Below are 9,518 nucleotides of genomic sequence, written 5' to 3' on the forward strand. Positions count from 1 at the left end.
ATATTTACTTTTATATTCCTCGTTGACAGTCAATTGACAGCTGTCAACTGTCAATTTTGCCAATCTGGCATGAGAATTGAATTCAGCTCCCTCAAAAGCCCAAACTCTCAATGTGAAAAGAGAATATTTACTTTTCTATTCTTCGTTGACAGTGTATTGACAGCTGTCAACGGTCAATTTGTCCAATCTGACATGAGGGTTGAATCCAGTGACCTCAAAAACATTACCCTATATATTAGAATAATTAAAATATGCTTTTAACATCTGTAAATAGTATTGAAAATGAATAGTTTTGCAACGGGTCAGGGGAGCTTTGGCAGCTCCGTAGCTGCCAAAATGTTCATTTTGGCACTTTGTGCCCATGGAGACTTTTGTTCAGGATGACAAAATCTACAATATATCAAAAATTCAGACAATTTGACAGAAACCCAATTTCCATAAGATTATTGCGGGGTCCTTTGTAGAGGAACACATATTGAAGGTCGATTTGTTGAAAAAGAAAATAGCTCTCAAGGAAAACATGTTGCATATTTTAGATCATTTAATGGATTAGCTAATTAAAAAATTAGTTGTGTTTTGTTAAATTTTTTATAGGTTTATATTATTTATTTAAATACGAATTCATTTTTGTTTTCTATTTTTTTCACATTTAATAAATCATTTGTGAATATGTATTATTTATAGATGTTACAAATTTTCTTGGAAAATAAACAAATATGGGATACTAAAACTAAGATGCATAAATAAAAACTACAGATTAATTGAAGTGAGAAATATATATTATAAAAAATCTTAAAATTTATAATTGGGCAAAGTGGTTGTATATAATATTGTGACGTGTTATATTATCTATTCTTCCTGCATTCTCCTCAATAAGCCTACCAGGAACATTGTTAACAAAATGGATTGCTGCCTCGTAATCTTCATTCACTGGTGGAACTGGTTCATTTTCATTGATAGCAAATATTGTGGAGTATTGCTGTAGCAACGACAACAGCTTGTACATTATCCAAATGTAGCCTTAGCCCTGTAGCTAAACAGGAAAATCGCCTTTTCCATACCCCATATTGGCGTTCAACCACATTCCGGGTTCTGATGTGAGATTCATTATAAAGAGTTTCAGCATGATTTCTCGGTTCTCGTAATGGTGTTAGAAGATAACGTTTTGTAGGATATCCACTGTCACCTATAATAATACTATTTTCAAAATTTCCCATTTCAAACGCATTGTAGACTGCAGAATTACGAAATATATGTGAAACATGTGTAGATCCAGGCCAACGTGCTACTATATCAAGTATTTTTAAATTACGATCTGAAATGGTTTGTACATTTAATGAAAAAAATTGTTTCCTATTCCTATAAATTTCACCATTTTCTCCACCAGGAGACTGGATGTTAACATGGGTACAATCAATTGCACCAATGCATCTAGGAAATCTGGCAATATTGTAGAAATATTGTTTAGATTGTACAATTTCTTCATTGGTCTGGGGCATTTTTATGTAATTTTGTCTCAATGAAGCTATTGCACGACTAACTCTACGTACTGTCTTAGAAGCAGTGGCTTTATGTACTCCACAGAAATCACCAATTACATTTAAAAATGATCCTCTCACATAAAATCGTAATGTCATTAATAACTGTATATCAGGAGAAAGGCAATTATTTCTAAAAAAAGTATAGTATAAAGATAAGAAATATGTTAAATCAATGGTAATGTATTTGCTATACCTACCTACAATAAAATAAAATTCCTTACCTGTTCGTGGGAAATCTAATTAAATGATCTATTTCGTGCAAAATATCTTCAGCAGTTCTTTTATGGATTCTAAATCTTGAAAAAAAATCATATTCGTCCCAATATTAAAAATGGTTATTCCTCGGTCGAATTCTTTTGGGGCGCCTAAGTTCCTCATCACTGCTGAGTTTACATCATAGTCTTCATACTCCATAATGAAAGCCACTATAAATTTAATAACCTATTACAATAAACTGATTCAAAATATTAATAATTTTAGGTTAGGATTATTAACTAACCGGTACATTTCTTAGTTTACCTACACTTCATCCTTTGGTTACCTTGATCTGGAGATAACCAGCGATTTCAATTTTAACCGGCAGTTGAAAAACTTTTCCACATGATAAAGTACTAACCACAAGTTAACCAGAGATTGAAAAATCGGCCGTAAGTGTAAAGCAATTTCCTTTTTATCTAAAGCTTTAACGAATTGCTTCATTAAGCCCAATCTGATATGAAGAGGTGGAGGCAATACGTTACTTCGATCAACAAGTGGATCGTTTAAAACATTTGCAGAACCGGCCTGGAAAGAAATTCTGTCTGTCCAATTTTTTTTCTATAATGATTGGCTCTATCTCGACTATCCCACAAACATAAAAAACAAGAATATTTCGTATTTCCAAATTGTTGTCCTAACAATATAGTCTAAATAAAGCGACCAAAAAACCTGGAGAATTCCCACTAAACCCTATTTAGAAGTTATTCAGTTTAACCTCAAAATTGATATGGACCCAGTACAACGTTTATAGAGATTATAAACGTTGGACCCGGTAGAATATTTTCAGAGAAGTACTAAAGCAGATAATACATTTTTTTCCGTTCAAAAACAAATTCATGAAGGTACAATTCCTTTAAAATTAAAAATTGATGTAATCACTAGAAGGAATTCCACATACTGTATGTTTGAAAGTCTATTAAAACTTCAACAACCTATGATTGTAACTATAGGGTTATTGTGGAATGTTTTAAAAGAACTCTGTGCAATATTAAAACCATTTGAATATATAACATCTGAAATGAGTGCCGAAAAACATGTAACGTATCAAAATTAATCATTATTGTAAAAGGTTTACCATTGGCAGTTAATGAAATTAGGGGTTCAATGGTTACTGTAGAAGGTAAGTTACCATCAGATCATTATGGAAATGAAATTAAAACAGATTTTCTGTCATTGAAACCAATTATTTCATGTCTCGCTGTAGCTGTATACTAGTGGATCCACGATTTAAGACCAAAGCTTTTATTTCAGAAAATGTTATCAGTATGGCCAAAGAAAAAATAGAAAAATTTGCTCATTTATTAACATCAGAAAATCAGAGGCAAGCTTCTGATTCACAAAGAGATGCCAAAAGTTCATAAGAGGCTTCGACAACTGTGGAAGTTAAATATTTGGCAGAACATTTAATCAATCGAAAAGAAAGTTTCCTCGAATGGTGGAGGTCTACAGAAAATATATCTGAACCATCCCAGAGGATATTTTAAAAAGCTGGCCAATTAATCTCTGAAAGAAGGAATCGCTTGAATGTCGAAAATGCAAATAATCAAAGATACTTACCAAATAAAATATTGTTCATTGTTACCACTATTGACTTCGTCTATCTTCATGTAGATAGATATTTACTGTTAGATATTGTTACGTTCCAATTCAACTTCAATTTAATATCTTTATAAATTTTATTTGTTTTGTAAACCATATTTTTTTACCTACTTATTTTAGAAAAAATCTTTCCTATAAAAGACTGAAAACATGCATAAGTGTATACATAATATAAAAAAATATATTTACGTTCTATTTTTCTTTATTTTAAAACTGATTTAATCGTCTATAACTTACGAATTCAAAGTACAGTTTACTGAAACTGAAAGTAATCCGTACTCATGATTACTCAAAAGTAATCATATCTGATGTCTCTATAGTCAAGTATTTAGTCGCATAGTGGCATCTGCAATGAAACAACAATGATGTGTAGTGACGGCTAAGTCTCAGCATATTCCTTTTTGTAATAGTGCTTCAGAAATTTTAAATTCAATGTACTGGGTCTAGATCAGTATCCACGTCATTTAGAAACTAGCAATTCACCATAAAAAGTTTTATTTATTTGTGGAACTTTATGTGGAACTTTTATGTTTTGTTTAATAAACAATTTAGTTTCTTCCCAAGCCATTGGTTCTAATTGCGAGTAAGATGAATCTGTTGATGAAGTAACTTGCATTTTATAATAACTCCAAGTAAGGAGACCGGAGATGTTTTGGACACCGGGATACAATGGACAGTTTCAAATTTCCTGCCCTAATGTGAATTCTACTGCCGCGATCGTTGGACATATTGGTAACACTGCGAGAGACCTGCTGACAAAAGCATATGGCCGCCGCTCTAAAATTGTGACTTTTACAGAGTTTGTTTACTTTTTGATACCTCTTATGTAACTTTCAAAGGTAAGGTTTTTCTGTAACACAGTTTAATGTTTTGTGTGTGGCGTTCCTTTTGCATGCAATGGTGACTCGTAGGGATATATTTATGTATGTTTTATAAAGATGCAACTTTCGGTTCAGATTTCACGGCCAGAAATGTGTGATTACATCAGTTGAGGACGCACTGGACAGGTGTTTAAAAGAAAAACTGAACGAACCTTTCCTGAAGGTGATTTACGGCAGGCGGTGGAAGATGTTTTAAACAATCGGGGAAGTTTGCGCTATGTGGCAGCTATTCGAAACGTGGCGAGACACTTGCACTTTATGTAAAGAAGGCCAGAGAAATGTGCATAGGCACTCCCGCTTACACCGAAGACAGGTTTCCTCAGACCAAATGGAGAGCGCACTGGCGGGGTATTTACTATAATGCTCTAAAATGTTTTACGGAGTGACACCGAATAAATGTAGACAAATAGCTTTACAATTTGCTGTAGTAAATAATCTAAAATTTCCCGAATTATGGAATGGAAAAGGACAAGCTCATAGTAATTTAAACAAAAAAAAATGTTTGTTTAAATTTAATTTAATTTTAATAAAAAAATAATAATATAAAATTAAATTAAATAAAAATTAATCCTTTAAATGGAAAAGAGTATGAAATTGACCAAAGTGGTGCTACGACTCCCTCTAGCAGGAGGTTCTACACTGGGCAAAAGAGTGTAGCAAAAAAAAAAAGGGTAAGTCAAATCCTAGGCCTGCCCGGAGGACCTAGTATAGACTAGCTCTCTCTCACTAGATCTCCTCAGGGTCGTTTTACCTGGCGGTGGCCAGCCAATTGCCCAGACGAGACGATGACTCTAAATAAACATAAAAAAACCAAAGCTTGAGCTGAGACAGTTATTCAAGAATATTCCTTGTTCGAGAAATAAAACCAGGCAATTCCCCAACAAACAATTTATTAGTGAATAATAAATAGAATATACTACGGTTAATTAGCGGAATGGCCTCGTAAGGTAGACACTCTGTAGGTGTGAATAATGACAAATGATGTATATAATGTCACAAACAGTAATTAACAAGAGAGTCTCGCAAGGTAGACACTCTGTATATGTAAATAATGACAAATGGTGTATATAATGTCACAAACAGTAATTAACAAGAGGGTCTCGCAAGGTAGACACTCTGTAAATGTAAATAATGACAAATAATGTATCTAATGGCACAAACAATAACTAACGAGAGGGTCTCGCAAGGTAGACACTCCGTATATGTAAATAATGACAAATTAGGTATATAAAGGAACAAACAGTACATTAACAAGACGTTGCCAACAAAACCTTAACTACTCGCTATACTTATCAGTTTTTTCACTCGGTATGACTGCTGGGGTGTTACTGGTACAGGGTCGCCCTGTCTCGGGATCGAGGGGTGAAGTTCTAGCTGTCTAAATCGAAGGACGTCCGCGCCAAGGTCCACCAAACCACATGGGGCGTATGGGTGATAGTTCACCAAGCAGGGGTTCCGCCAACAATAATCAAACTCGTCACAGTCGACGTGGGGAGGCAGAAAATAAACATACCAAAGGACGGAGGTGATGAAAGAGGAAGCAGAAAAAAAAACCCTGTATAGAAATACGGTTGTAATAACGGTAAAACTAAATCACGAGAACACTGCATGCTCTGTATAACTAGGTGAAAATAATGAGAAGAAAAATTACCTTTTTACTAAGGGTTTTTTTCCACAGAAGGGAGGTCGAACCTCCACTCTCGACGAGGGCCTTCTACTGACGGAAACTGATAGCTTCGATTAATAAAACGGGCTCAACTTCTGTACCTTCAGCTCGTAAGGTCGAAATGTGCTGTCTATTTCCCAAAATAGTTTAATTCTCCATCAAACGAGAAAATACGGTATCCAGACAACCACACTACACTAGAGAATTATTTAGAGCCTCGATGAAAAAGTATCCCTTGCGGATGCTTCAAATAATGCACAAATTTTCCATCAAAGAACATGCAGCCATTTCGCCTTTGACAGTCACAGCGAGAATCAGAACGGAAACCAGAAATTGGTAGGGGGAGGGAACGAACACCGCGCGACGGAGAAATTCCTTTCAGTGGCCGTGGTACCACTGTCGCGAATTGAAAACGGACTAAGCATACGGGTGGCCGGAATTCGACCGCGGCAAACGCGAGGAACCAAAGGTAGCGAGGTAACCAAAGAAGGCGATACAATGCGATTAAACGCTATTGTGATGATTTACGCTACCGCAAAATTAAACCGTAACACCTTTTAATGACTTTATTTGGCGACATTAACATTTACTTGAAACCCTTGTCAGTACCTACTTGTTGCCTAGAAGAGTCTGATTTTACTGTCGTGTGGATAAATCCCAAATCTTTCCGCAAACTAACTGACTGGCTTTTGTTACATATAAAGAAACTATTCTATGGGCTACATGCCCCAACCAGTATCGAATTATACGACGATCATACCTAGTAAACAGCTAGTAATATATATTGATCCAAAATAAAAACTAAAAATTATATATTTAAAAATAATTAATACAAAAACACATGCCTTACATATTGAAATTGTTAAATATTCAATGGTCACTCTTGACAAAGACTGATCACATAAAAAACAGCTGCTATAAACATCTTTTTGTTTCCACAATTTACTGGGGATTATTTCGTCATCCTTTCAGCATTCTTTCTCAGTATGGGTGTTAATAGGATACATATTAACAGATAAAAAAAATATATAAACATCACACTTTTAGAAAATGACGATAGTGTGAAACTGTATTGTCAAATTCTATTAGGTATAAAGCCTTCATATAAGCCTTGAACATATACAAAAATTTAGCCATAATCTTATTTTTTTTTGTTTGGAACTGCACTTTTAAGGAACTTTAGTGAACATTTTATATATTTATTATATTTATTTATATGTTGCTTAAATATCTTTAATATTAATTGTACAATTAACAGTGAGTATTTTTTCTTTGGAAGCTGATTGATACAAACCACATTGTGGGAATTCACTGATGTAGTGATGTTGTAAATAAAAAATTAAAAAATTTGACTCAAAAAAAAGTAAAAAGTAAGTTTTGATAACTGAAAATAAATTAAAATGCTATGCAGGTATGTGATATTATAGAATTTTTCTAGACTCTACTTATCAAAAATAAATCCAGAATTAAATCAGTCTATAAATACATTTTTCATAAGGGCGTTTACATTTGAAATGAGTGAGACTGTAGGTATATAATATTTTACTAAATTTCCACTGGTCTTCTGGTAATACTTGTTTTGGCGCATAAATGGTGTTATAATAATATAATAATAATATTATAATTATGTTTTAATTCAAAAATTTAACTTATTTCAATTACAAATATCATAAGAATCCAAAATATTATTTAAACAGATATTTGAGTAAAATTTATTTAAGTAAGTACGCAGAGAAAACAGGTCCTAAGGTTATTCTTAACAATCAACACTTCAAGCATGATTTTTAATATTGTCTTCAAGCTGTCCTATCACTTGCACTCCTTTCTTATCATTTTTTCAGCACGTCTAGATTTTATCATGTTCTTACGTCAGTTAGTACTGAGTATTAAAATTGACTGATTATATCTGAATTAATTAATCTTTCATTCTAGAACCTTACTACATCTACTATAGGACATCACATCTGATAAATAAATAAATAATTTTTTTCTATCACGCGCGCTTGCTATGGGACCTATAGTGTAGGGGGTTAGGTGCACGGAAAGTGCTAGATAGTACAACAGCGTGATGTTATTTTCATAGCGCAACGCTCCAGCCTATAGGTCCCATAACGTCTTGCACTTGTGATAGAAAATAGTATGTGCAACTCGTTCGGAAAAGTTGCCATAGCGCCATTTAGGCGCTTTCCTTCCCCACTCGTTACACAATGTACTGTAGTATCAATTAATAGAAATGCATGACATTTAATCTCATGTTGAAGTATGAAAATTCGCCGACAAAATATCTTCAGGGCCATCAGAAACTTTGATATTACAAAAATGTAAATAAAATGTAGATATTAGCAATTAGCAAATTAAAAATATCTAGTATAAATTTTAATGTGCTTACTATATACATATGTTTATTTAATTCAAATACTCCATGTATACTGATTTCAGCAAAGCATTCGCTAAATTTAATTGGAATATACTCTACATTATTTTTAATGAGTGTGCATACTGAGGTGGTTTACTTCTTATATTTTGAACAGGTTTCAGATAATAACTATTAGTGGTTACAAATCTTCCCTCTATGTTCCTGTCAGGTATCCAAATATCACATTTGGGACCGTTGTTGTTTATGATCTATGTCAAAAGTATCCATCGTTGTTTTAATTTTTGCTAATTTCAATTTACGCGGACGATTTAAAAATATGTTTACATAATGTAATATACAGTATGTCCAAAATAAGGATATCTTTAGGATCTAGGAAACGGTAAGAGATACGGGGTGGCTCAAATTAGAGAAACGTTGTGTTATTAATACCTAACAATATGCCGTTTAGAAAGTTTTAAAATTCCTGGTAGTTTCGGAGATATCTGAAATTTTGCAAAATCCTTTTATTTTTTTCTGGCTTTATTTCAAAACGAATTTTAAAATATGCACATTTGCAATCCGACGTTTCGTCTTCGAGGGGCCATCATCAGGATCATTTCTTTAAATATGTCGCTGCTATTTTTATGAAAAAATTGAGTCATTTTTAATTTCGAATCAGATAATATTACAATTGTAATCGTTTAAAAAGGTTTTTAGCTTGTTTTAGCTATTATTAAAATTTTTCCTGAGTACGGCTCTGAACGCTTTCAAAATATCCACTGGAGGAAGTCATAACAGTATAAAAGTCAATACAGCACAAAATTTTCAACAATTTTTTTTAATCAATAATTTAAAAAAATTGTATCTACCTAATAAAAAAATACGAATTTATGAAATGTTTTATTATTTTTTATTAATATTGCTAATAGTAGTAAAAAAAATGTTGGATATTTTGTACTGTATTGACTTTTATACTGTTATGACTTCTTCCAATGGACATTTTGAAAGCGTTCAGAGCCGTACTCAGGAAAAATTTTAAATAATAGTTAAAACAAGCTAAAAACCTTTTAAAGCTATTACAGTAGTAATATCATCTAATTCAGAATTAAAAATGACTATATTTTGTTATAAAAATAGCAGCAACGTATTTAAAAAAATGAACCTGATGTTGGCCCCTCCAAGACGAAACGTCGGACTGTAAGAGTGTTGACGCCATT

General features: G+C 33.1%; 1 long non-coding RNA gene and 1 pseudogene across 1 annotated transcript; both read right to left on the minus strand.

The window, feature by feature from the left end:
- Window positions 1–783: 783 nt before the first annotated feature.
- LOC108908115 lies at window positions 784–2,048 on the minus strand (annotated as a pseudogene).
- A 3,104-nt stretch (window positions 2,049–5,152) lies between these two features.
- LOC111691549 lies at window positions 5,153–6,390 on the minus strand. Its single transcript, XR_002762974.1, has 2 exons — window positions 5,931–6,390; window positions 5,153–5,834 (listed from the first exon to the last, which is right to left on the minus strand). It is a non-coding gene; the product is annotated as an uncharacterized LOC111691549 (long non-coding RNA).
- Window positions 6,391–9,518: the final 3,128 nt, after the last annotated feature.

Source organism: Anoplophora glabripennis, unplaced genomic scaffold, assembly GCF_000390285.2.
Source record: "Anoplophora glabripennis isolate ALB-LARVAE unplaced genomic scaffold, Agla_2.0 scaffold339, whole genome shotgun sequence".
Taxonomy (NCBI): domain Eukaryota; kingdom Metazoa; phylum Arthropoda; class Insecta; order Coleoptera; family Cerambycidae; genus Anoplophora; species Anoplophora glabripennis.